This window comes from Pleurodeles waltl, chromosome 4_2 (genome assembly GCF_031143425.1).
Source record: "Pleurodeles waltl isolate 20211129_DDA chromosome 4_2, aPleWal1.hap1.20221129, whole genome shotgun sequence".
In the NCBI taxonomy this organism is placed as follows: Eukaryota; Metazoa; Chordata; class Amphibia; order Caudata; family Salamandridae; genus Pleurodeles; species Pleurodeles waltl.
This window is the reverse complement of record NC_090443.1, coordinates 122,766,200-122,791,034: the sequence shown is the minus strand read 5'-3', so window position 1 is coordinate 122,791,034 and position 24,835 is coordinate 122,766,200.

The window sequence follows — 24,835 nt, the reverse complement described above, 5'->3', positions numbered from 1 at the left end:
TCGAGGCATTTCCTGACATATAGCAAGGGAGTTCAGTTGCTGTACGTCACTTCAGTGAGTTCTCATCCCTCATAGTATTCCTATATACATTTTCAATGGCCTCCAAGTTTTTCAAATTTTCTGGGGCATCCCCTCTCTTTAGATATTTGCTTTTCCACTACCATGTACCAATCCACATCCCTTTTTCACATTTCTGAATTATGTAGGGGTAGAGGAAGGCAGATTTTGCACCTCAAAGTATGGCTGTATTCTGTCTTGTCCCTGTGAGACATAAGCTGCAAAATATTTTCAGGTATTTTGATGGGGTCTCCTCCTACCATATGTCAAATAAGAACAGTTTTGTTTTGAGTTCCATCAGGACCTCTATGAGATGTGTTAAACATCTGCCTACTCAGGGCATGGCTGATAGCCGATTTAGTGAGTTGCGCTCCCTGTTGGCTCCTGCTAAGGGCAACTTTCATTAGCTCTAATCCTTTCAACAGCTCTTTCACTTGGCCCTAGCTGTACCTGTTTGTCATTGCCTGCCTGAGAAGACAGAAGACGCTTGCCAGAGAGGCCTCTTTGAGTGGAAGCAGATCAGCCTGCTCTGAAATAAGATAGTGCCCACTCCAACGGACTGGGACATATGGGCTAAGCTCTGAATACGGAGAGTGGCCACAGTGGTGCAAAAGATGAATAAGGCCTGCTGTGTGTTCCAGTAGTTCCGGGGTTGGGTGGGTTGGCTCCGGATCCAGGGTCAATCCTTAGAGCAGCTGTGGTGATGTTGCCCCTGGACACGGGATATGTGGCCTTGGGCCATTAGCGCTGCATGTTGTATGGGTCCATCTAGTGATTCGCCTGGTGACAGAGGTGACTTGGAGGCCCTCACCTACACCAGGGGAGATAAACTGAGTGTTGACATTAAGACGACAGTGGGCCTGGGCACATGAGGCTCTACCATGCCGTAAAGGACGGCACAATGAGGGCCGATTAAGTGGATTACGTGGGGTCCCATTGTAGCTGCATCTGACATTAGGGAGCTGGGCCCTGAATGTTGACATAACAAATTTGGACTGAATTCCCATTTCTTTATGTGGCACAGAGTGCCTTGAACTACTGTTTGCACATTTGGTGGTTGGGCTGTGATGGCGGTCCTGGGGCCAAGTGGGACTGAGTCCATCTGTGTCAGTTAACAATTGCTGGGACTACTGTCTATGCCCTCTGAGACCCTTGTAGAAAGAAATCGTGGGCAAATCCCACACAGCCCTTGGAATTAACTGTGGTACAGGAGTTAGGTCTCCGGTGGCCTGATCACAAGACAGTGGCAGAGAGAGTCATGCGGACCGAGACAGATCTGGCTGAATTGCTTCTAGAATTTGTTGAGATAAAGACTGATATGACTGATTCATTGTAATTCATCAGAGTCCTAGATTATGGGCAGAGGATGCGGAGGGCAGGTCTCAGTGTGATAACGTGAGAACTGTGGAGCTGCCTGTGGGTAAAGAAAGCAAGAAGTCAGAATCCTTTCGGGAGAATTGTCTCAAAGAGGTTATTTCACTGGGTAGCCTGTCCATTTTTTTTTTTTTTGGAAAGATCAGACAGGATCATGAGACTGGCCACCACACCTGTAGCTCTCACCAGCAAAATCATGGCCAGGCTGCTCCACTACTGAGACCGGCACATGAGCCTGTGCAAAGCCAGAGAGAAAGCCCCATTGCTGTTGATAACTCTAACATCTTACGGTTAACATCTGGACAGTTAACACCAGACTGTGCCAGATGAATCCCCCCCCTTTCCCTGCAAAACGTAAAAATATTGCTGATGGTGCAGCCACCTTCTTCATGGGTCTGTGAGAGGCTCGGGACTGGGCTGAGCTGGAGATGTCACTCGCTTCCACCCTGGAGGTCCACCTTACCCACTATTGCCCTCTGAGGAAAAAACACAGGATATACAGGCTGCCTGGAGGGCCCAGTCTACTTCAGACACACTTCACTTCAAGCAGAAATTGAATGTAAGGAGATGGTGACCACCACGCAACTGCCTAGAGGAGGCCACCAGACAACCCATCACATACTTCCTCAGATGAGGCGGTCAGTAAAAAGAGTGTGTCATCTGAAAAGAGACAGAGAGAATCAAAGATGAACTGCCTCATTTCACTCCTAGAACAGTGGATGATTTATTGTAGCTAAGTGACTCTGCAAAGATATATATTTACAACCAGCTGTGTGCCATACAAAGATGGTCTGAAAAACTCCCTCATATTAACAGGGAAGCTGTGGAACCATAGGAATAGCCCATAGATGTGGCGATGGAGTCTGTTGGAGCACAGCTCTTACCAGGTCTGCATACTCTGCCCTATTTTGCTAGTAGCCTCATCAATTAGTTTGCTCTCAGTTAAGATGACAAAATTGGATCTAATTTACCTGTTCATGATGTTGAAGTATTGTTTTTATTTGCTGTACTAGGGTGTGTTTTGGAACTGTGAAGATGCTCTCACCCAAACACCCCCTCAGGTCCTCCTATGGGCTGCACTCCCATCTTTTAGTCCGCACAGCACCTGGAGCTGGAATAGAAGGAAAACAGTTGTCAGGAAAGTCGTGATGAGAAAACAACAACATTAACAAAGGACCTTCGTTTTCAGGAGCGGGGACCTGGAAGCACTTTCCCAACTAACGGAACTCATTGGGTGAGCAATAGAGGTCAACCGGAAAGGATGCAGGACGAGCAGGAAAAAGACAAGGGGAGAGAACACTTAGGAGTGGAGGAAAGAGGAGAACGCCGGGAAGTGGAGGAAAGAGGAGAAAATCTTGAAGAAGAGCCCGATTTGAGTTGCAAACCATCCCAGACCATAGGCCAGTCGCAGCACAGCAGGGCAGAAAACGACAACCAGGGAGAAGGGGAGGAGGACGAGACATGGATGGAAGAGTGGTGGTGTCTGTCATCCCATGACAATGCGCTGACTCCTGCCACAACTCACGGAGAGATGTGGCCCTCGCGGTGAGTAAATAGGGGCTGGTGGTTTTTTTCTTTTTTTTTTTAGTGTGTTTTTTGGGGGGGCTTGAGGTTTGTGAACACCTTCCCTTTCCTTATCAATACTGCACAACCTCAGGGAGGGGACTTGAATAACGGATGCAGCTTGAAACCCCCTGAAGGGAATTGGGGAGAACTCAGATAAACGAAACGCAGAATCGATACAAGGCCACCACGATGCTCTCGTACATGACTATTGCTTTGCTTACAAGTGCATGAACACCTCATCCTACCCTAACCCAGGGACATAGTTCTTGTAACTCTCCCACTGGACGAGTGGCACTACCTGGGGTGTAACGGTGGTGTTGTACAATATAAATAAGCATAACAACTTACCCCAGTGTCTCTTCTTCTCTCTATGGTGCTAGCGGTGGTCATCTGGATACCTGTGGGAAGGAAAGGAGAGAAAGAAGAACATTCCCATGTTAATACTTGAAGCATTCAGATGAATATAATAAGATAAGCAAATCTATCAGTGTGTTGTCCCTATATCTATACCTACAATAAATTCCAAAATTCAGACAAGACGTTAGTCTCCTAAGCCTTATTTCGGACCCTCCCTGACAAGTGAGGTCAGAAGTGGGATCCGAGGAAATGGTGGCGGTGGTCACCAAGATGGCAGAGGGCAACAGAAACTGGAAAGAATAATGGGACAGTTTTTAGCGGCCGCAGCTGAGGACAAATAGACTATGAAAAAAGCTATATCGGGACAATCCAAAAAGCTGGACGCGGTTGCTTAGGCCCAAGAAACCTCCCTTGGAAGACCAGCAGAGTTTCTGGGTCAACAGCGTTGACACACTGCCTTATCAGTGATTTTGCAGAAATACATTGAGTGGGGGAGACCCAGACTTTTTCTTTAACAATTCTGAGCGGATGGCCCAGGCTGCTGCTTGGCCGAGGGATAGATGGAGACAGTACATAGGTCTGCTTCTCACACGGGAACAATAGACAGACTATCAAGCGGTCAACCCCCGAGAGAGTTCACCCTACGAGGACATCAAAAAGAGTATCCTAGAGTGACTCGGGGTTGATAATGGAACCTACCACATGTGGTTACGAGAAATCAGAGAAGGTCTCCAAGAAACCCCTCTGGCCCTTTTTATCATGGCAAGGACATGGCAGCCCGATGGCTTAGCTGGGAAGCCTCAACTAAAGAAGCATGGGGAAAATCTGTTTAGAGCAATACCTAAACTCCTTATACCCCCCCCCCCCATACAACTTTTGGTTCGCCAACACAGCCAAGTAACTCTAGAGGCAGCAGTAGAAATAGCTAGTGCCTACAGTAGGGTCAGAAGTCACATAAGGGGAAAGTTGACCCAGGATTGAAGGGAAAGAATGTCCATCCGATAAGGAGTACGAGACCTTCGAACCCTAAGGAAATCAAGGCAAACTTCCTACCTTTGAGCCTCGGTCCCAAAAGCATCATTCCTAGCCTGACATGCTTTCACTGTGGAGAAGTGGGTCATATTGCCCACCACTGTCCCAAGAAGAACAAGCCAATGAAAATAGGGGTGGTTCAAAAGTCTTATTACACCACCACGGAGAAGAAACCTCCCTATCACTGTCTCATGAAGGTCGATGGTAACAACATCCCTGCCCTGTTAGATACTGGCTGTTACCAAAGTGTGCTAAGACCCCAAGACATTCCTGGTGGAGTGGCCCCAACAGGGGGGTCAAGTGACCCTTCAATGCGTCCAGGGGATAAGAAAACCTCCCTCTCGCTGAGGTTGCTGTCCAACAAGGAGATGGTCCGGTGGTGCCTCCCCAGGTGGGGGTTGTTCCTCAGCTCCCAGAATCCCTGATCGCGGGAAACGATCATCCAGACTTAGAGAATACAATGCAAGAATCACTGGGAAATAAAGCGACCTGGCTGGATACAGCCCCTTTCACCCAGGCAGAGGTGGAGTGGCCCATCCCGAAAGCCCACAAGAGCCAAAGCTGGCGACGAACAGGGAAAAAGATGGTATCCAAGGCCCTTCCTTTTCAGGGGGAGGGCTATGCCTGGGAGTCAGACAGAAACTTTTGGGTGACCCAGAGAGAAGAACCCCAGTTTCAAGTGACGTGAAGAGGGCTAGCGAGGAAGAGAACCCTCAAGCAGTAGGCCCCCACTTCCTTTGTCAGCAAGAGTTATTGTATAGAAATTATGGTCAGAATGGTCTACAGCAACTATTTCCCCCCACCCCTTTTCGAGAAAAGGTTTCAAACCTGGCACATAGCCATTTATTAGGGTGGCATTTCAGACCCGAAAAGATGGAAAAGGCAATCTTAGAACGATTTTACTGGTCAGGCATATATAGCCAAGTGAAGAATTACTGCAGGGAATGTCCTATTTGTCAAAACCCAGCTTGACAATCCCCATGAAAGCTCCCCTAAGACCCTACCAATTATAGAAGTACCATTATCTCGAGTAGGTATGGACATAATAGGTCCTTCATTTCCTGCCAATGTAGGATACCAGTACGTACTGGTTATGTATGATTACGCAACCAGATACCCAGAAGCTGTACCTCTACGTCGGCCTACCACCACCATTATAGCTAAAGCAGTGATAGACGTCTTCTCCAGAGTAGGTTTTCCACGAGAGACTCAAACCAATCAGGACACCCCTTTTACATCACAGGTTATGAAACAGATCTGTGAACAACTTGGTATCAAACAGATCCACATGGCCGCATATCACCGCCAAACAGATGGCCTTGTGGAGCGCTACAACGCCACATTAAATTCCACTTTAAAGAAGTTGTTTGAACTATAGACTAGAAAGTCAGACCAAATGTTACTCCTGGCACTGTTTGCAATCAGAAGGCAAGAGCAAACAGTATGGGTTATTTACCCTTTGAATTGGTTTTTGGCCATAAACCACGTTCTCTTTTAGAAATGGTGCAGGATGCTTGAGAGCAAGAAGCAGATGGTTCCAAGTCCATACTGAGCTTAAGACTCGTTTAAGTCAGATTTATGACATAGCTCGACACAACTTAGAAGAAGCACAGCAGTCCCAGAAAGCCCAATATGACAAACATACCACCCTGAGACAGTTTGATGTAGGGGGTTTAGGCCCTCATTATGACCCTGGCAGTGAGTGATAAAGTGGCAGTAATACCGGCAACAGACTGGCGGTAAGTACTGCCAAATTATGACCATGGCGGTGATAACTCCCATAGACAGCCAATGTACCACACGAACCCCCAGGGCAGACATAACACTCACCATGGCGGTAGCCAACAACAGCTAGGTGGAAGACAAAGTACCGCCCACCATATTAAGACACAGCAAACCGCCACCTTTTCCGGGGCAGTACCAACGCCATCAAAAGCCTGGCTGAAACGCATCAATGAAGAGAAAGGACTCACCATTGGAGACACAGGGAAGAACGCTGCCATGGAACCCGAGCTGCAAGTCTTTCCGATGATCTTCTACATTATGCTCCACTTAGAACACCAACACCGATGAAGACGACGATGGTGAGTACAGCCGCCTAGCATAGAAGGGAGGGTGGGAGGAAAACAAGAGTGACACAGACACGCACAACACACACCCAACACACACACACACCATATACACAACCAGCTGCACACTAAAAACAATTTGTCCCTGAAAAACGGCAGAATAATGCAAGGACAACAGGAATGGACTAAAGTGATTGTAATCAGATCAAATTCAAAATCAATAATTCGATTTGTCAGTGAAACCGATATGTACACATGTAAACAAAGGGACACTGCCCAGTCCAGTGTTCAAAGGGCCCGCATTGCCACAGGGCGCAGTCTAAGGCCCAACTCGAATCCGGACCACATCTGGATAGTACACTACAGGGGCATCAGTTTGCATATAGGCAGGCACCCTGGGGGCGGGGGCACCTCAGCCGGATGCGGGAACAAGCCCACTGGTTCTGGAGGGGGCTCCATGCCCATTGCTGTGTCCTGGGGAGTGGAAGGCCACAGTCTCTAGAGTGAATTACTTTCCCACTGCTTCTGGAGGGGGCAACATGCCCATTGCTCTGTAGTGCATGCAGGTGTGAGTGTGGACGTGACTGGGAGGGAGGCGATGGAGGAGGAGGGGGAGACAGTGGAGGCAGTGGATGTTGTCATGTCTGCAACTGTATGGTGTTAGTGTGAGTGCTTGTGGGATGAAGTGTGGTGCCTGTGTTTGCCTGTGACACTCTTGGGTGTTGTCTTGTGTGCATGCTTGTCTGTATGTGTGCTTGGGATGGGTTGGGGTTGCGGAGAATGGGACTGGGAAGTGGGAGTAGGAGGGGGGACGGTAGAAGCAGGGACAATGGCTGCCATCTGAATTGATCTCTGTTGGGCTGCCAATCCACTGTGGATGCCCTCCAGGAATGCATTGCTGCATCTGGGATGCCAGCCCCTTGATGGCATTCACAAAGGTTGACTGCCCTACAGAGATGGAGCTCAGAAGGTCAATAGCCTCCTCACTCAGGGCAGCAGGGCTCACAGGGGCGGTGCCTGGGGCGAAGGAGATACCCACCCTCCAGGGTGAGCGGGCATGGGAAACTTGTTGAGGGGCTACTGGGAGGGCGGTGCTGGTATGGGGGGTGGCGGCTGTAACTGCAGCTGGAGTGTCACAGAGGTGTCCGCCACCACCAGGGAGCTCCCAACAGAGAAGGTATCTGAATCTGTGTTGTCTCCTCCAGTCTCTGCTGTGGTGCTCCCCTCGCCCTCCATCCCACTGGTTCCCTCGGCATCAGTGGATTCTGCCTCCTAGGTCATGTGGGATGCAGCTCCCTCTGTTGCCGGTGCCCCTGCTCCTCCGCCAGATGATGCTAATGCACACAAGGACAGGATGACAAAACAAGAAAGGGGGAGAGATAGACAAAGGATACACTGGGTCGATGACTGCACCAACACTACAGTTGGCATACACATCACCGTCACACACAGGGAACAGGCTTAAGCACTAAGCATTGCACTACCAGGGATATGGCTAGTCACTAAGGCAAGATGAGGACAACACACCGCCAACTGCAGCACTCCTGGGACCCACAATGCCCTGCCTGAAATGGACTGCTAACAAGCTAGGTCATCTGTATTTGCCATACACCCATTACCCTTCAGATGACCCACACTACAATGTCTGGCTTAGCCTTAGGGACATCCACTAATACACATACACCACCCGAATACCATCCCACCAACCAAAATATGTAGTGATACCCACTGTTCTCACCCCCTTGTGGCTGCTGTGATGCCCTCAAGCACCCATCCAGCTCAGGGTAGGCCACCGCCAGTATGTGGGCCATCAAGGGGGTCAGGGTCCGACGGGCACTCCTTCCTCGTTAGGAGGCCATCCCCAGCTGGGCCTCCGCGGTCTTCCGTGCCCAGCGTCTCAGTCCTCCCACCGTTTCCGACAGTGGGTGTTCCGCCTGCTATAGACCCCCAGGGTCTGCACGTCCTTGGCGATGGCAAGCCATAATCCATTCTTTTGATGGCTGCTGACCTGGAGAGGCAATACAGACCGAAGAACACCATTAAACAAACAGTCCAGCCTGTCACACAAATGGCCCACCATACCTGTTTCCATCACCATTGGCACACACATAGCCCAGCGCACAACATGTACACCGCCAACAGACAATCCCCCACCCACCCTTACATGATGCTTGCACACATATCTCCATGCATCCTTGACACATGCATCGTGGCCAAAGTGTACTCACCTGTTGGTCTGGAGGCCCATACAGCTGTCTGTACTGGGGTAGGATCCCATCCACCAGTCACTCCAACTCCTCCGAAGTGAAGGCAGGGGCCCTTTCCCCGGTCACAGGGCCATGGTAGGTTCCAGACACAGGCCACAACAGCACACGCAGTGTAGGTCTTCTCCTGTTGAAGGTCAGGAAACAAGTGAGGACTGGGATAGAAAATGGCGGTCGTAGATCCCCATTGGCCACTGTACTCCATAGAGCCCCATATTATCCAATGAGGAATTGCACAGCGGTGCAAGACCGCCTTCCGCCACGACGCTCAATGTCGGCGGAGTTACCTCAGTTCCACCTCTCCCTACATAGAGGACAGGCGGTCGCCATTTTGTGGGGGGAGGGGGCACAGGCATATTGACAATTGCGTCACGGATTAGATTGGCACATACTTCGCCATTAACACTGTCCCAATACATAAGTGCACCAGGTGTACTGCTGTTGTGGTTTGGTGTTCAAATTGTGACAGCCTATTCACTCTTGTGTCCCTTAGATACCTACCACTGCGGATGAATAGGAGGTGGAGACATACCCCCGTGTACAGACCCCTGGTGGACTTAGCTACACTGGAAGACAGGCACATTATAATCACCGATAGACTGGACAGGGCCACAATCACAGAGCTGTGTGCCCAGTTGGAGCCAGACCTGATCTCATCTATCCGTCATCCGACTGAGATCCCCAATCTTGTGCAAGTGCTATCAGTACTCCATTTCCTGGCGACAGGTTCTTTCCAAGTGACAGTGGGCTTGGCAGAAGGAATGTCACAGCCAATGTTCTCAGACGAGCTGGCAAGAGTGTTGTTCGTCCCTGGTAAAATACATGTGCACCTACATTGCTTTCCCCCAGGTGGAAGATTTGGTCACTGTGAAGGCCGGATTCTGTGCAATGGGACAGATCCCGAATATTATTTGGGCGATTGATGGGACACATATTGCATTTGTCCCCCAGAATGAACAGGTGTCCAGGAATCATAAGAGTTTCCACTCCATGAATGTGCGGATGGTGTGCCTGGTGGACCAGTACATGTCCCACGTCAATGCTAAGTATCCTGGGTCGGTGCATGATGGCTGTGGCCTGAGGAAGAGCAGCATCCCAAATGTGATGGCCCAACTACAGAGGCACATGGTGTGGCTAATAGGTGAGCCTTGGTCCCCACCCACTGTATGTTGGTGTATGCCTCTGGTGTTAACCTCATAGGGTAGTGTGTGTCTAAATGTTGTCCCTCAATACCTGCAGGTGACTCTGGCTACCCAAACCTATCATGGCTGCTGACCCCTGTGAGGAATGCCAGGACAAGGGCTGAAGAACGTTATAATGAGGCATGTGGGTGAAACAGATGGATCATCGAGGGAACCTTCGGCCTCCTGAAGGCTAGGTTCAGGTGCCTCCATCTGACAAGTGGATCCCTGTGCTACTCACCTGAGAAGGTCTTCCAGACAGTATTGGCATGCTGCATGTTGCACAACCTGGCCCTCAGGCGCCATGTACCTTTTCTGCAGAAGGAGGAGACTGGAAATGCTCCTCTGGCTGCAGTAGACCCTGATGACAGTGAGGATCAAGAGGCTGAAGATGAGGATGAGGACAACAGAACATCAGTTATCCGTCAGTATGTCCAATGACACACAGGTGAGACAGGGCAACTTCACATTTCTATGACTATTGTTGTATTCTGTGTGGCTATGGCATGATGGCATTAACTACTTTTTACCTCTACTTACTGTCACCTATGGTTTATCATTTTACAGATGTTGGTGCTATGACAACTGTGTAGTGATTTTCTGACTACAGCCAGGTACAGGTCATTATTTCTATGCTCTCACAATGTACAGTTCATTTGCAATGGATGTAACTGTTTCCATAAATACACTCTTCAACACATGACATACAAGTATTCAAGTTGTGTTCAAGGGTGTTTATTTTAGTGCTAACAAATTGAGGGAAAAGTGCAATGGAATGGGGTGATGTTGGAGGAAAGTCTAGGGTATTGTTCCAGTCTGTTTGTAGCACAGGTGCAGTGTCCAAGTGGCCAAAGGAAGGGGAGCTACAGCAGTTTAAGGTGGACAAGGTGATTGAGTGGGACACAAGGGGAACAGTCAGGAGAGTCTCATTTCCTGGTGGTGGTCTTGGCAACCACCTCTGGCTTCTGTCTGGTTCGCAGGGAACGTTTGCGGGGTGGTTCACCTTCTGCAGGGGGAGGGATACTGGTGGCCTGTGGGTCCTGTGGCGGGGCCTCCTGCCCACTAGCGGCAGTGGAAGTGGAGGGCTGGTCAATGGACTGGCTAGTGGTAGGGGCCCGTTGGTGTGCTGTTGCCTCCCTCATGATGTTGGCCATGTCTGCCAGCACCCCTGCTTTGGAGATCAGGGTGGTGTTAATGGCCTGCAAGTCCTCCCTGATCTCCTGATACTGTCCTGCAGCCGCCTGTTCTCCTGCACGTTGTCAAGGATCTGGCCCATCGTGTCCTGGGAATGTTGGTAGGCTCCCAGGAGCTCAGAGAGTCCCTCCTGGAGGGTCAGGTCCCTGGTCCTGCCCTCCCCCTGGCACACAGCAGTCCTCCTAGTGTCCCTGTTGGCCTTTGCCTCTGTCCCCTGAACGGTGTGCCCACTGCCACTGACCCCAGGTCCCTGATTTTCTTGGCTGAGGTGTGGCCTGGGGTCCCTGTACAGGTGGGCACACTACTTATTGACGTGTCCTGGGGACAGAGGTGTGGGTACGCTGGGTGGGTGCTGTGGTGTTGGATTCTGATGGGGCAGGCTCTGTGAGTGGGCTTAAGTAACCGGCTGTCTAGTGGTACCTGGTGGACCAGTAGGTCATCCAGATCCAGAAGTCCAGAGTTACTATCATCACTGGGGGCATCTTTTTTTGGGGGACTGGATAGTCGTGGCACCTCCTCTCCACTGACATTGGCTGGGGTACCTGTGGGGATGTAAGTGATGTATTATGCTTCATGTGTATGACATTTGTACATCCCTGGCTTCCCCTCTATCGTTGGTGTTGCCCTTCCACCTTTTCTTGTGTATGGTGATGTATTGTGGGAATGTTAGTTTCCCTGTGGTGTGCATGCTTTAGTGATGGGTATCCATGCAGGGCTGGGAGGGGTGTCCATGCATTGGTATAGCATGCAGGGCTTGGCATTGTGGTTAGTCATATGTGTAGGTGCAGTGCGTGGGATGTAGTGGAGTGATGGGAGTGAAGGTGAGGGGTTGTGATGGCATGCAGGTATGGGGGTGATAAGTAGTAAATGTTGACTTACCAGTGTCCAGTCCTCCGGCTACTCCAGCGAGTCCCTCAGGATGCAGTAATGCCAGTGCTTGCTCCTCCCATGCTATAAGCTGTGGGGGAATAGGTGGGGGTCCACCTCCAGTCCTCTGTATGGTGAGCTGGTGCCTTGCTGCAATGGAACATACCTTCCCCCGTAGGTCGTTCTACCTCTTCCTGATGTCGTCCCTTGTTCTTGGGTGCTGTCCCATGGCATTCACGCTATCCATGATTCTCCGCAATAGCTCCATCTTCCTTGCAATAGCTATCTGCTGTACCTGTGCTCCAAAAAGCTGTGGCTCTACCCTGACAATTTCTTCCACAATGACCATTAACTCCTCCTCAGTGAAATGTGGGTGCCTTTGTGATGCCATGGGTCTTGTGTGGTGTGTGTTGGTGAGAGTGTGTTGAGTAATGAGGTGGGGTGTGTGATGTGGGGTGTGTGAGGGATGTATGGGTGTATGTGGTGTGTGTGTCTAGTTGTCTCTGTGTTGTTCATGTCACTCTCCTGGCAGTAACTGTTGTTAGTAAAGGGTGTGTGTGTGTGTTTTATAGTGGTGTGGGTGTGTGTGTAATGTAATGTAATGTAATTCGAGATTTATAAAGCGCGTTCCTACTCAAAGAGCATCGAAGTGCTGGATTGGTGTGTGTGTGTCATAATATGGTGCACGGATATTCACCACTGCAGCGGCATGCTGGCGGCCGTCAGGGTGGCGGTAGGTGGCATTTACTGCCAATATCATAATCAGGGCTTTAATGTTGTTGATGATGCCCTCTTATGCCAACAAAATGTTGTGCCACTGGCAGGGACCCTGCAAGGTATTAGAGGTAGTGACCCCCGTAACCTATAGACTGGAGGTGAATAAAAAGAAAGAGAGTCGGATATATCATGTTAACTGAAAGAATAGGAAGGGCAAGTCCCCGTCTTCATGTAGCCCGCGAGGATGAAAAAATCCAAGTGATCCATAGCATATCACTGACACACCAGGCAAGAGAGAGGAGCTCCCTAAGTATTTATCCCCATATCTGTCTACCTCTTCCACCCTCCCTGGGAAGGATAACATAACTACTCATTCTATCTATACCACACTGGGTAGGATTGTGTGCCTTAAGCCTTACCGAATTCCTGAGGCCAGAAGACAAGATATAAAAATGGAGGTCCAAACTACGATGGAAATGGGGATCATAGAACCATCTGTGAGCGAGTGGAACTCACCAATCGTGTTAGTTCGTAAGCCAGATGGTTCTATCAGATTTTCTATTGACTTTCGTGAAGTAAATAACATTTCCAAGTTTGATTCCTATCATTTACCCAGGGTGGAGGAAATGATAGCGATATTGGGTACCTCTCATTACATTAGTATGTTGGACCTCTGTAAGGGCTACTGGCAGGTACCACTCTGCCCGGCTGATAAAGAGAAGACCGCCTTTTCCACCCCAATGGACTCTTTCAGTTTACTCATCTACCTTTTGACCTCCATGGGGCACTCGCTACAAACCAACAAATGATGAACACAGTGTTTTTACCCCATAGAACATATATCGCCTACATAAGTGATATTATTATCTTCAATTCTACCTGGGAAGAGCATCTGCAACACTTAGGGAAGGTGTTACATGCTTTGGGCTTGGTTGGACCGACAGTCAGCCCCAAGAAAAGCCGCTTAGCTGCCACTACCGTCAATTACTTGGGTTACCTCCTGGGGGAGGGTTTGATAAAACCACAGACCGAAAAGGTATCAGCAATCCAACAGCTTCCTTTTCCCAATACTAAATGTGATCTCAGAGCTTTTCTTGGAATAGTTGGGTACTATAGGAGGTTTATTCCTCATTTTTCTATGATAGCAATCCCCCTAACAGATCTACTAAAAAGGGAAATCCACGGATTGTGCAGGTTGCAAGCAGATGTAAAGTGGCTGTTGAAGTGGATCAGAGTTTGTTTCAAGGGGTATGAGGTCAAACATAGTTTCCTATTCACTCCATTACTGACTACGAAGGCTGTGTTTGTGGGTGTACTGAGATAGGCATTGGTAGGGCCTATCCTATCTGGGCTTCCATATCAGGTTGCACATAAGGACAGGTCCTGTCCATATGTAACCATTTTTATTATGATTCCTGAGAGCTCCAATCTATCAGCGCTATAGCTGTGTTGCTCTAAGATATGTATGTAGGTCAGGGAGAGCAAGCCCACCTTTCTTCCGGGTCTGCAAAGGATTTTGTATGCAATTCTTGGCCTACCATTTCCCAAGATATATTTCCAGATCATGCTCTTAAGATTTGTAAAGAAGCTAAGGGGAATTTGGATAAGTAGAGTTTGGAATAAATAGAGTAATTTGGGCGGAATATTTATCTTCGTGGAGTGTATTCCACCCAACCAGGAGACTGGCAGGGTCATCCACCAGTTTAGATTTCCTCACCCCATTTCTGTCAATAAGAGTCGGAAGTTAGCCTTACAAGTCAGAGACATTAGACATAATCTTCACCCCAAGTAGGTGAAGCCCCTTGTGGCCCAGCAAAAGCACAATATTTCTCCCAGGTCTTTGTCCTCCAATTGGGGAAGCAGCAAATTCATAATTTCATTATTGTTAGTGTTAACCTTAAAACCTGCCACTCCCTCAAAGGTATCTATCTGAACTTGCAATCTAGGGAGGGACCTCGAAGTATCCGATAAGAAAATGAGAATGTCTCTTGCAAACATCATTATCTGAAGTTTGTCCTTACCAAACTGTAACAGGTGGACCACTCTTCTAATATTGTCACAAGTCTGAGAAATACTGATTGCAGTGTGTATGACGTACAGGATCACATTCTCCAATCTTAGGGCCAATATTTTCATTAAATAAATTGCATCATTGTTTAAAAGTGTAATAACGGTCAGATCTCACTTTGGTTTTCTCAAGGAGCGATAGGATGGTCATGAAGTGTGTTCCCAACTTCCCTCTTCACCAAGTTAGCCCAGTCATGTAAATGGGGCAAGAGGGGAGTGAAGAGAGAGAAACACAGGTCCTTCTCAGTCAGTGAAGGTATGTATGTGTAACCCATTCATTTTCTGTAACTTCCTAGATGAGAAAGAAAAAAGAAAAAAAATTGAATCTGCCAATATAGAAAAAAGAGAAAAATGTGTGCAGAGAACCCTTATAACTTCAATTAGAATATCTGAGTGAATCCCCCTTGCATTTAGCAGATGCGAAGTTGATGGGTAATAGATAAGCGGGATCTACAGAAATACAGCAAAACATAGGTTATCAGGGAATAGTCTGTATCTATTCCTGGTGTACCAATATACAATTGCCAGGAATAAACTAACCATTTAGCTTTCTGAATCAAGCACTTGAAAAGAGCTCTAGTAGTTTAAACAAATAACCACCTTATACAGTCCTTTGTGCTTTTATTTTTTGCAGTTTCAGAATAGGTACTAATGTATTTCCTGTTATACATTCACAGGATTTCTTTGGTTGTGAACAAACACAAAATTAGTCCAAGAGTGAGAGTGTTGACTCCAGGTAAGTATTTGTGAACATTAATCATACATGCACAACGTGTTATTTCAACAATAATATAGGAACTTAAAAGCTTTTCTATGTTCCTTTGCTTTCTTTGCAGGAATTAAAGATGAAAAATGCAGAACCGTCTTGGAAGACCCAGGAGAGAAACACTGATCAGATAAGTATATGCATCAGTATGAATGACGCTAGCAGTGCAGCACGCATTACTGCTATGTAAAAGTGACGTTAGTGATACTTTAAAGTTCTTGTTTGGCCATTTCTGTCCTCTGGTTCTGAATCAGGAGAATAGCAGGAGCGGCTTCCACGGTATCAAGACAAAGAAAATGAAGCCGATGAAGAGAGACACTGGAGACGCCGAGAGTGGCGTGTGACTCTGAAGCAGACAAGGTGAGTAAAAAGGTCGGCTTTAAACTGCAGGCACGAAACACTAGAATGGCTAGCAGATTGCTGCCAGATGGATGCTTTTTTGTGCCTGCTGCACCCTGCTGCAGAAACCAACCTGTTCATGGCAAGCACGATAAGTCCCGAAGGTGTGGTGTGATGTGTGTTAAACTTTAGGGAATGGGTATGACTCTGACCACCATCTTCTGGATGGTTAGCAGCCTTCTGGTAAGAAGTTAGTTGATTCCGGCAAAGAGAGATTTCCCATAGTCCAGCCTGCTGGTAACAAGGATGTGGGTGATGTTTTTTCTGGTGTTGCTTGGGAGCCATTTGAAGGCCTTCTTCAGCATGTTAAAGATGTGGAAGTAGAGACTGCATTAACCTGGTCGGACATGTCCAGCTTGTTGTCTGTGATGATTTCTAGGTTCCTGGTATATGACCTGGGGGTGGTGGTAGATCCTAGGTCGGCCAGCCACCAAGTGGAGTCCCACGGAGAGGTGTTTTTTCCAAAGATCACTACTTGTGTTTTCTCCTCGTTGAGTTTGACTCACTTAAACTTTACCCAGGTGGAGAATTCTGTATTGCAGGTGGTGAACTTGTTCCTCATATTGGGGGTTTTGTCCAAGAGGGACAGTATGAGTTTCATGTAGTTTACCAGAAGAAAAACGTGTGCCCTAAGGTAATTATAACTCACACCCTTACAATGCACTGATAATTATCCCACATATTACAATATTCATGACTTCTTCTATGACATCATTAAGAATATCACTGCAACATTTGCAACAAAACTATTGATGAGAAAACTGCATGATGGGGACACGAGTAACAGTCACTTTAGGGCACAAATTATAGTTATTTCAGGTAACTATAACTGCTGAATTTTTATGGTTTTGTGGGTGTAAAATCTGAATCTAACTATAACATCCCTGTAACTTTAGTTTTTTTGTGAATTTCCAAGGTTTTTTAAATTCTGTTTCTTAACTACAATGTCCCTGTAACCTTTGTTGCCACTGGGTAGTTATAGTTAGGCCAGCGTTTCCATAGGAAATTAATTTTTTATGTTGCTAATAACTTTAGTCCCATTTGACGAAGCGCCACAAAACATTCCAAAAATGGGATGTGTTTTGGCTAGTTTGTGCATAGAAAGTTTCAGAGTGAGCAGTCAAGCGATAGGCAAGAAAAAGGGGGCTCCCAAAACTCAAAATCCCCATGCACTACCATAGGCTTCTTCAGGCTTGGTGTAAATCAGTTAAGTAGTTTTTGAGAAAGGTATGAAAATAATTGTATATCTGGGTGGTTGGGTCCCGAATGGCTTGCAAGAATCTTGCAGGGAGTCACTTTAAAACGAGAGCATTTTGATTGGCCCAGTGAGCTATTTTTCCTTTGGGCCATATATCATCTGTGGGAATCAGACTCCTGCTGGAACAATTTCTCTGATTGGCTGCCAACAACATTAAACAAAATGTTTCTGGCAGCCATTACAGGCCGTCGGGACATAGTCCACTGTCCTGAGGTTAAAAAAAGCAACATAAGGGGGAAAGGGTAGGATACCATGCCCCGAGTGCTCCATGGGGGGGGACCCAGAGGAACTCTCCTTTGGAGCCAAAATAAAAATAGCAATTTTTGCCGTGGCTTTCTAGAAGCCTAAGGACTCCTCCAGTTTATCTTATCTTTCAGTCTGAACAGCGCTACGAGGCCTCCGGGTAGTCTGCGCTACATAAGAACTAATAACATAACATAACATATCCTTAATTTAAGGAGAGAGGGGTGTGCAGCCCCACCTCCATGAGCCTTAATAGGCTCTAGGGGAGCCCAACCCCCAGACTGAAATTTCCAAAAAAAGGGAGGGGTTGATTGTGTGACCCCCCGAGCCTTCAAAGGCCCCTGGAACCTCATCCCCGGGATCAATTACTTTAATTAAGGGGGGAGGGGCCCTCCGCACATCCATTGACAGCCCCGGGGACCCCATCCCCTGGGGCCAATTACTAAATAAAATGAGAAGGGAGGTATGGTCCTCCTACGTGACCCTCTAATGGCACTGAGGACCCTATCCCCAGGGCTGTTACTTACTTTAAAGGGAGGGGGCTGCACGCACCCCCTCACTGAGCCTTTAAAGATCCCAGGAACCACATCCCCCAGGGCCTGCTCACTTACTGTTTCCCAGAAAGCCTACCCCCACAACACAGTAGTTTCTGTAGTCGCACTATTGCATGTAGGGAAACATGTGTTTGCTCTCATCTGGCGGGATCATTTGTCAAACTCCTGGCTAATGGGGGCAAACACAAAGTTTGCTCCCAGTGGGTGGGAGGTTTATAAATGTCCCCACTAGTTGAGCAGACTTGACATCTGTTTCCCTGCCAGCACTGATTCTGGCATGGAACCAAATCGACATATTGCTCCTGCCTGGAGGGAGCAGCATAAATGAATTCATTTTGCCACTGGTTTTTACATGAAGATGCTCGAGGAACAATCACATTGCCAAACATACATGTACACAAGTGTGTCCCCAACAGTCTCCATTACATCTTTACTAAAATTAATCCTACGTTTATTAGGATTTTGACCTGACATCTGGCTGTTAGATATATTACACACTAAGTGAGATGTGTCCCATTCTAGAATCTGTAAATTGCTGCATAGCTCCTTTGATCTTGTGCCCACTTTTCCCCTATCACAAAGTGTATAAGCTTTTTAATCAAGATTGCCAGTGCTAGGAGTTTGATATAAAGCCTGAGTGAACCAATAACCATTGGTTACCTTTATCTATCACTTTTAAAATGGTTCCTTTTAAATGTTTTTCTTGTAGGGAGATCACATCCAGACTATGGGCCTAATTGCGAGTTTGGCGGTCTTCCGTCCTCCAAACTCGCGGTCAGACGGCTGCACTCCTGGTGGTCCAACTTCCACATTAAGACGCTGGCGGTCGGACAGCCAGGGGCCTGCCGCTACACCAAGATCATGGATCCTGACAGATTGGTGGCAGTTAGAGTCATGGTCAGCCACTGCGGTGCTGAGTTAGCACAACCATGCTGATCACAAGTCGACTTTCCGCCAGCCTTTTCATTGTGGGGTCTCCACCATGAAAAAGCTGCCAGAAAGGCAGTGCTGGGGGCCACATAGGGCCCCCTGCACTGCCATGACCATGACATAGGCAGTGCAGAGGGCCCCTGCTGAGCACCCTTGGAATGCACACTGTCTTCCTCGGCACATAGTGTGCCTTCCGAGGGTGCTGGGTGCACCCTCATATGACGGCTCCCTGAGGAGCCGGAGCCAATGATGCCACACGGTTTCCACTGGGCTGACAGGAGGAAACCTCCTAATATGGAGGTTTTTACCGATCCCAATGGGACCCATTTTCTTCCCCATTATCACCTAGGATTTCTGCTTATAATCTATCACCTGTAGTCTCTTCTAACTTGGTGTGCAAGTCATTTCCAGGTGTAAAATATTAGTATTGAAGTCTTTAACATGTTATGGACTTGTCATGATATAAAATCGGTGCTTGATTTGGTGCTCATTTACTTTTTTTGCCCTGTGCCAAAGGGCATTTCTTCTTCAATATTTAACATTTTAATAGAACTATTAGTAAAGACAGCTCCTGTATTTCTTTTCTGATATTAATAAAATTATCCCCTCTTGTTGTATTTTTATTTTTCACAATTCTAAGCACCACACTGTTGACATAGTACAATTACTATTGTTTTATCACAAATAACATTAGAAGTTTTTTTTGTTTTTTTGCATCAGTACTTCCATGCAGATAACTTTGGATTTGTCTTTCACATAATAAAAGGTTCTCATTGGTGTATCAGTAGCACAATATAATTATTAGTAGTTTTGCTTACTTCCAACACGTGTTTACTATGCATTTGTGGCCTGAGGGCTGTTGATTATCTCCATCTCAGTTATCACCTGGCTTTCTTCAGTTTTGCTCCATCCCTGTAAGGAGAAGGCTGAAATTCCACCTTCTGCTTCCATAACCCCTCTACCTGTTCTCCCTTGGAGGCCCCTTGTACCAAGTTGACTTTGGGCACAGCCTTTTTTCTGGTGACCTGGTGCCATTCCTGCATCCAGTCCCATGATTCCTCAGGTGTTAGAAAAGTCCATGATTTGCCCTCAACCACAACACACATTTCCACTGAAAATATCATCATGTAACTCATTTTTCTCTCAGTAATCTTTCAACCGCTTCAAAACAGCACCTGTTTTTACACCAGAAGGCTGAAGTGTGGAAATACCTTTATTTTTGTATTTTTGTAGTAAAGCTGATCTTGCTTTTTGGCAGCTTTTAATATCACATCCCAGTCATTACCTGTTCTTGGTGGGGGGCATGGTTTTAAAGAATGTATTGGGCGCCGTGGGATTGCTCTACAGAAACGAAATTAGACTGTACTTTGGCATTGAGAATTGGAAATACAGGGCCTGATGTATTATAACGGCCCTTTGCGATTCGGAAATAGCGATTTTTAAGAAATCGCTATTTCCGACTCGCAAAGTGCCATGTATCACATTTGCGAATCGGTAATAGCGATTTCTTAAAAATCGCAAATGCTATTACAGAATTGCAAATTGCGATACCGGCCCCATTCGCAGCTATGTGCCTGTTGGCCCATATCTGCAAATTTTTTGCATTTCCAAAATTGAGATTTCTGAACCAGATTCTAGGACAAAAGTTTGAGCGTTCCTGTTGCAGAGGTGGCCGGTTCTCTACCTCCCTTCATGATGATAACTGTCGTAAAATGATGTAGCTGGGCCCTGTGTGCATCGTCCCTTGCTGCATGCTACTTTGATGCGTTGCCATGATCTCAAAAACCTAAAGGAATTCAACAACACCCCCCTCCTCCCTCCCGCCCGTCTTGCCAATTCCCTCCCCATGTTTCTCAAACTAGAAGTACCTGTTGTGTTGTATCTAGGGACCTACCCAACTGGGCTAAACTGATCCGTAGCACTCCCTGCACTTACCCCTCCCCCAACATGAATAGAGCCCCCCCTTAGTAAAGGGAATACGCATTTACTCATCAATCTCCACTCACCCCCCTCCCTTGTGCATACATACTGAAGATTATTAATCGTTCATTGTGCATCAGTCTGTCTGTCTCTCAGGTGACTGGGACCCCTGCCTCGACTCCACATTGCCTTCTGGAGTTCCAGGACTCATCAGCGAAGTGGCCATGTCTGTGGTTTCTCGCCTTGCCACGTGTTCCTGGGAGCGGGACCCCTCTTCTGAACCCTCTGTCGCAGCGCTGTGTGCCACTCTCGCCCTGCTGTCTTACCCCCTTTATTCTGTGGATCAGCCTGGGAGTTTTTGTGTCTTAAGTGGCCGTTCCTCGATCCAGTTCCAGGCTGTCTCCAGAGTGTCAAAAAATAGGGATTTCCCCTGGTATAGTACCTTTAAGCGGGCAGGGAATAAGAGCATGTATGTGAGTCCAATTGCTCTCAGTTTAGACTTGGCTTCCAGAAATGACCGGTGCTGCTGTTGCACCTTTAGGGTATAGTCGGGGAAGATCATTACTGTAGCGCCTTGATAGGTCAGTGGCTCCGCTCGTCTTGCTGCCCTGAGGACGGCGTCTCTGTCCACATAATTAAGGAGCTGCACTAGGAACAGCCTTGGCGGGGCCCCCACCAGAGGCCGAGTATCAATGCCATGTGAGTACGTTCCACAACGAAGCACTGCAAGACTTCTTCTTTGGGGACACCAGCTCTGCAGCCAGTCCACATGAATTTAGTAGGAGTGGCACCTTCCGACCCCTCTGGAATTCCTACCACACGGAGGTTATTAATTCTGGACCGACCCTCTGTGTCTTCTGCCCTGGCCTCAAGTTGATTTACCAAACGTTGCAACCTCGTTAAGCATTCTTCATGTGTTTTGACTGTGTCTTCTGTTTCGGAGAGTTGCCCCTCCACCTCTGTGACTCTGTGCATAGTGTTCCGAATGTTCTGCCTAATGAGGGCCGGATCATCCTTGAGTTCCCCCATTTTGCCCTCCTTGGTTACTTCTGCTTCGCCCCCCTGGGGCGTTCTCCTTGATGTGTTCCAAAAGTCTGGAATTTTTGGAATTTTTTGATTGTTTTTTTTTTTTTGTGTGTGTGTGTGTGCTGGTGTTCTCCCTGTTTTATCATGCCCCATCTCGGCCACCGGGTGGTCTCGGTTCTCTCCGGTCACTGTGTTCCGCGCCTGCCCGATGAAGAGGGGCCTGTCTCCATCTCTACTCTCTGTATGGAGCCCTCCAGCGTGGGACAGGCTCCTCGATTCTAAGCCACTGAGCCTCATGGGTTCGCCTCATCCCCCCGCTACTGCTTCTCTCCTGCGGCTCTGCGCACCCTCCACTCTCAGCTCTGGCCTATCAGGCCTCAATTGTCAGTCTCTGCCCTTCAGGTAGGCCCGCGTGTGGCAGCCAGTGCTCACCGCCACCTCCCTCTGGAGCTCACAGATCGCTCCGTACTTCTGCGCTGTACCTCGGGGTCTCCACCACCAGCACGTCTCAGCCAGTCTCGCTACTCCACCCGGGTCTCTGTTGTCGGCTCTCGCTGTCTAAGACGGCTGCTACCCAACGTGGGTTCGCGTCTCTCAGTCTACCTCCGATTTAGTCCTTTGCCGTGCTCCTCCACCCCCACGACTTGCCAGCACACCACAGCCGGTCTCACTACTCCACCCTGGTCTCCGTTGTCTGGTCACACTGTCATCTGCAGCCGGGACAGAATTCTTCGATTTCGTCCTTTGCCACGTTCCTCCAGTGCTAGGCCTCACCTTGCTCCTTCGGTTTCGGCCTCCTTCGAGCTGCGCTTGATTGTTCCTCCGTCATCCAGGGGGTCTGTCGGTCTCCTGGCATTATCATTCAGTATTGATGCTTGGATATTTGAACGAATATTAAGAGATAGGGTGATAAGGAGGGCGGAGCTGCGCTAGGCTCCGGCCATCTTAGTCGGCGTCAGCTATGCCCCACACTTAGAGATGTTTTAAGGTGTGGAAAAAGAATGCCCTGCCCCAGGGGTCCATGCTTTCGAGGGTCCCCGATAGGGGCTTGTCAACTGTCTGCCATATACTGCTGAGTTCTGCTGAGAGGCCTCCTGTGACAACTTGAAAAACTAATTAGGCATAACATTGTTTTAATTTCCATTTCTTTCATTTATTATTTGTAAGGTGGAGGCTGTGTTGAAGTTTGAGAATTGGTATATAAATGTTACAGGGAAATGTTTTTATCATATTTTTAACGATTTGCAGAATTTACACATTTAAAAGAAAAGTGTATTTTGCATCCCAACAATAAATACCCTGGTGGACAGTGTTCACCAACATGTGAGCTTGCTTATGAGTAAAACAAGGGGGCTTCAGAGCTTATTTGTACTACAAAATATTGAAAGCTTACTTCTTAGTGTACTGCTCATTTTTACATGCATTTTGAATGTTAGATGTAGACACACTTGGAGTGCAAACCATTGTAAGGAATGTTTTTATATGTGGTTTTGTATACTACTCCTCAACTACTTTGTGCTCCGGTGCATTTTGACATGAATAAAGTCGTACTTGGGGGGTCCGCCGCCCGCCAAGCAGGAACCGCCAGAAGACCGTACCGCGGTCAAAAGACCGCGGCGGTTATTCTGAGTTTCCCACTGGGCTGGCGGGCGACCGCCAGAAGGCCGCCCGCCCGCCCAGCGGGAAACCCCCTTCCACGGGGATGCCGGCTCCGGCGGAGTGGAAAGGGTGCGACGGGTGCAGTTGCACCCGTCGCGATTTTCAGTGTCTGCTATGCAGACACTGAAAATCTTTGTGGGGCCCTGTTAGGGGGCCCCTGCAGTGCCCATGCCATTGGCATGGGCACTGCAGGGGCCCCCAGGGGCCCCACGACACCCGTTCCCGCCAGCCAGGTTCTGGCGGTCACAACCGCCAGAACCAGGCTGGCGGGAAGGGGGTCGGAATCCCCATGGCGGCGCTGCCTGCAGCGCCGCCATGGAGGATTCTTCAGGCCAGAGGAGAACCGGCGGGAAACCGCCGGTTTCCCTTTTCTGACCGCGGCTTTACCGCCGCGGTCAGAATTGGCCTGGATGCACCGCCAGCCTGTTGGCGGTGCATCTGCGGTCCCCGGCCCTGGCGGTCTATGACCGCCAGGGTCGGATTGACCCCCTTGGTCTCTAGCATTACAAGAACTTCTTGAACACAGATCAGTGCTAAGACAGCCTCTTGCTATAAATTCAAATATATGTTCATACATGAATAAATGGGCATGTTTAATCCAGAGAAGAGTCTTTATTTCTCCTGCTAGTCTAGTGCACAGCTTCTGTGCTCAGTTTTCTCTAATTCTGTTATAAGAAATGGGGTCTCTAGTTGGCAGTCAGGTTACACCCTGTCCAAGTAGGGACCCTCACTCTAGTCTGGGTAAGGGAGTCACACTCCTAAGATAACCCCTGCTCACCGCCTTGGTAGAATGGCACAAGCAGTAAGTCTTATCTCAGAGGCAACGCATTAAGTATTTGTACCCACTCACAGCGAAAACACTACAAATGAACACCACACGAGTTTAGAAAAATAGCTAATATTTATCTAAGTAAAACGACCAAACCATCAAAAATCCAACATGCACAAGCAAAGATATGAATCGTAAAAGATTAAATCCTAATAAAGCACTTAGATACACACTAATTCCAACTGGTGCTATCACAGAGTCGGTCCCAACAGTCCGACACCACTTGTAAGGGAGTGTGGCGCCAGTTATGGAGTCGCACAGACCCGAGGTACAGTACCTTAGAAGTGAGGCAAAGTCAAAGCCGTGGCATGGAGTCACTGGAGCTGGTGCAGCATTGATTCCATACTGTTACGCAAGAGGTGAGGCGTCGGTTCTGGACTGCTATGCGGGGGAGGTGAGGCGTTGGTTCCTTAAGGAGGCAGGGAAGGTGAGGCAGCATCAGCGACAAGGCACTGGTGCCTTACGATCCAGCAGGGTCAATGAGCCCAGCGGGTCAAGACGCGATG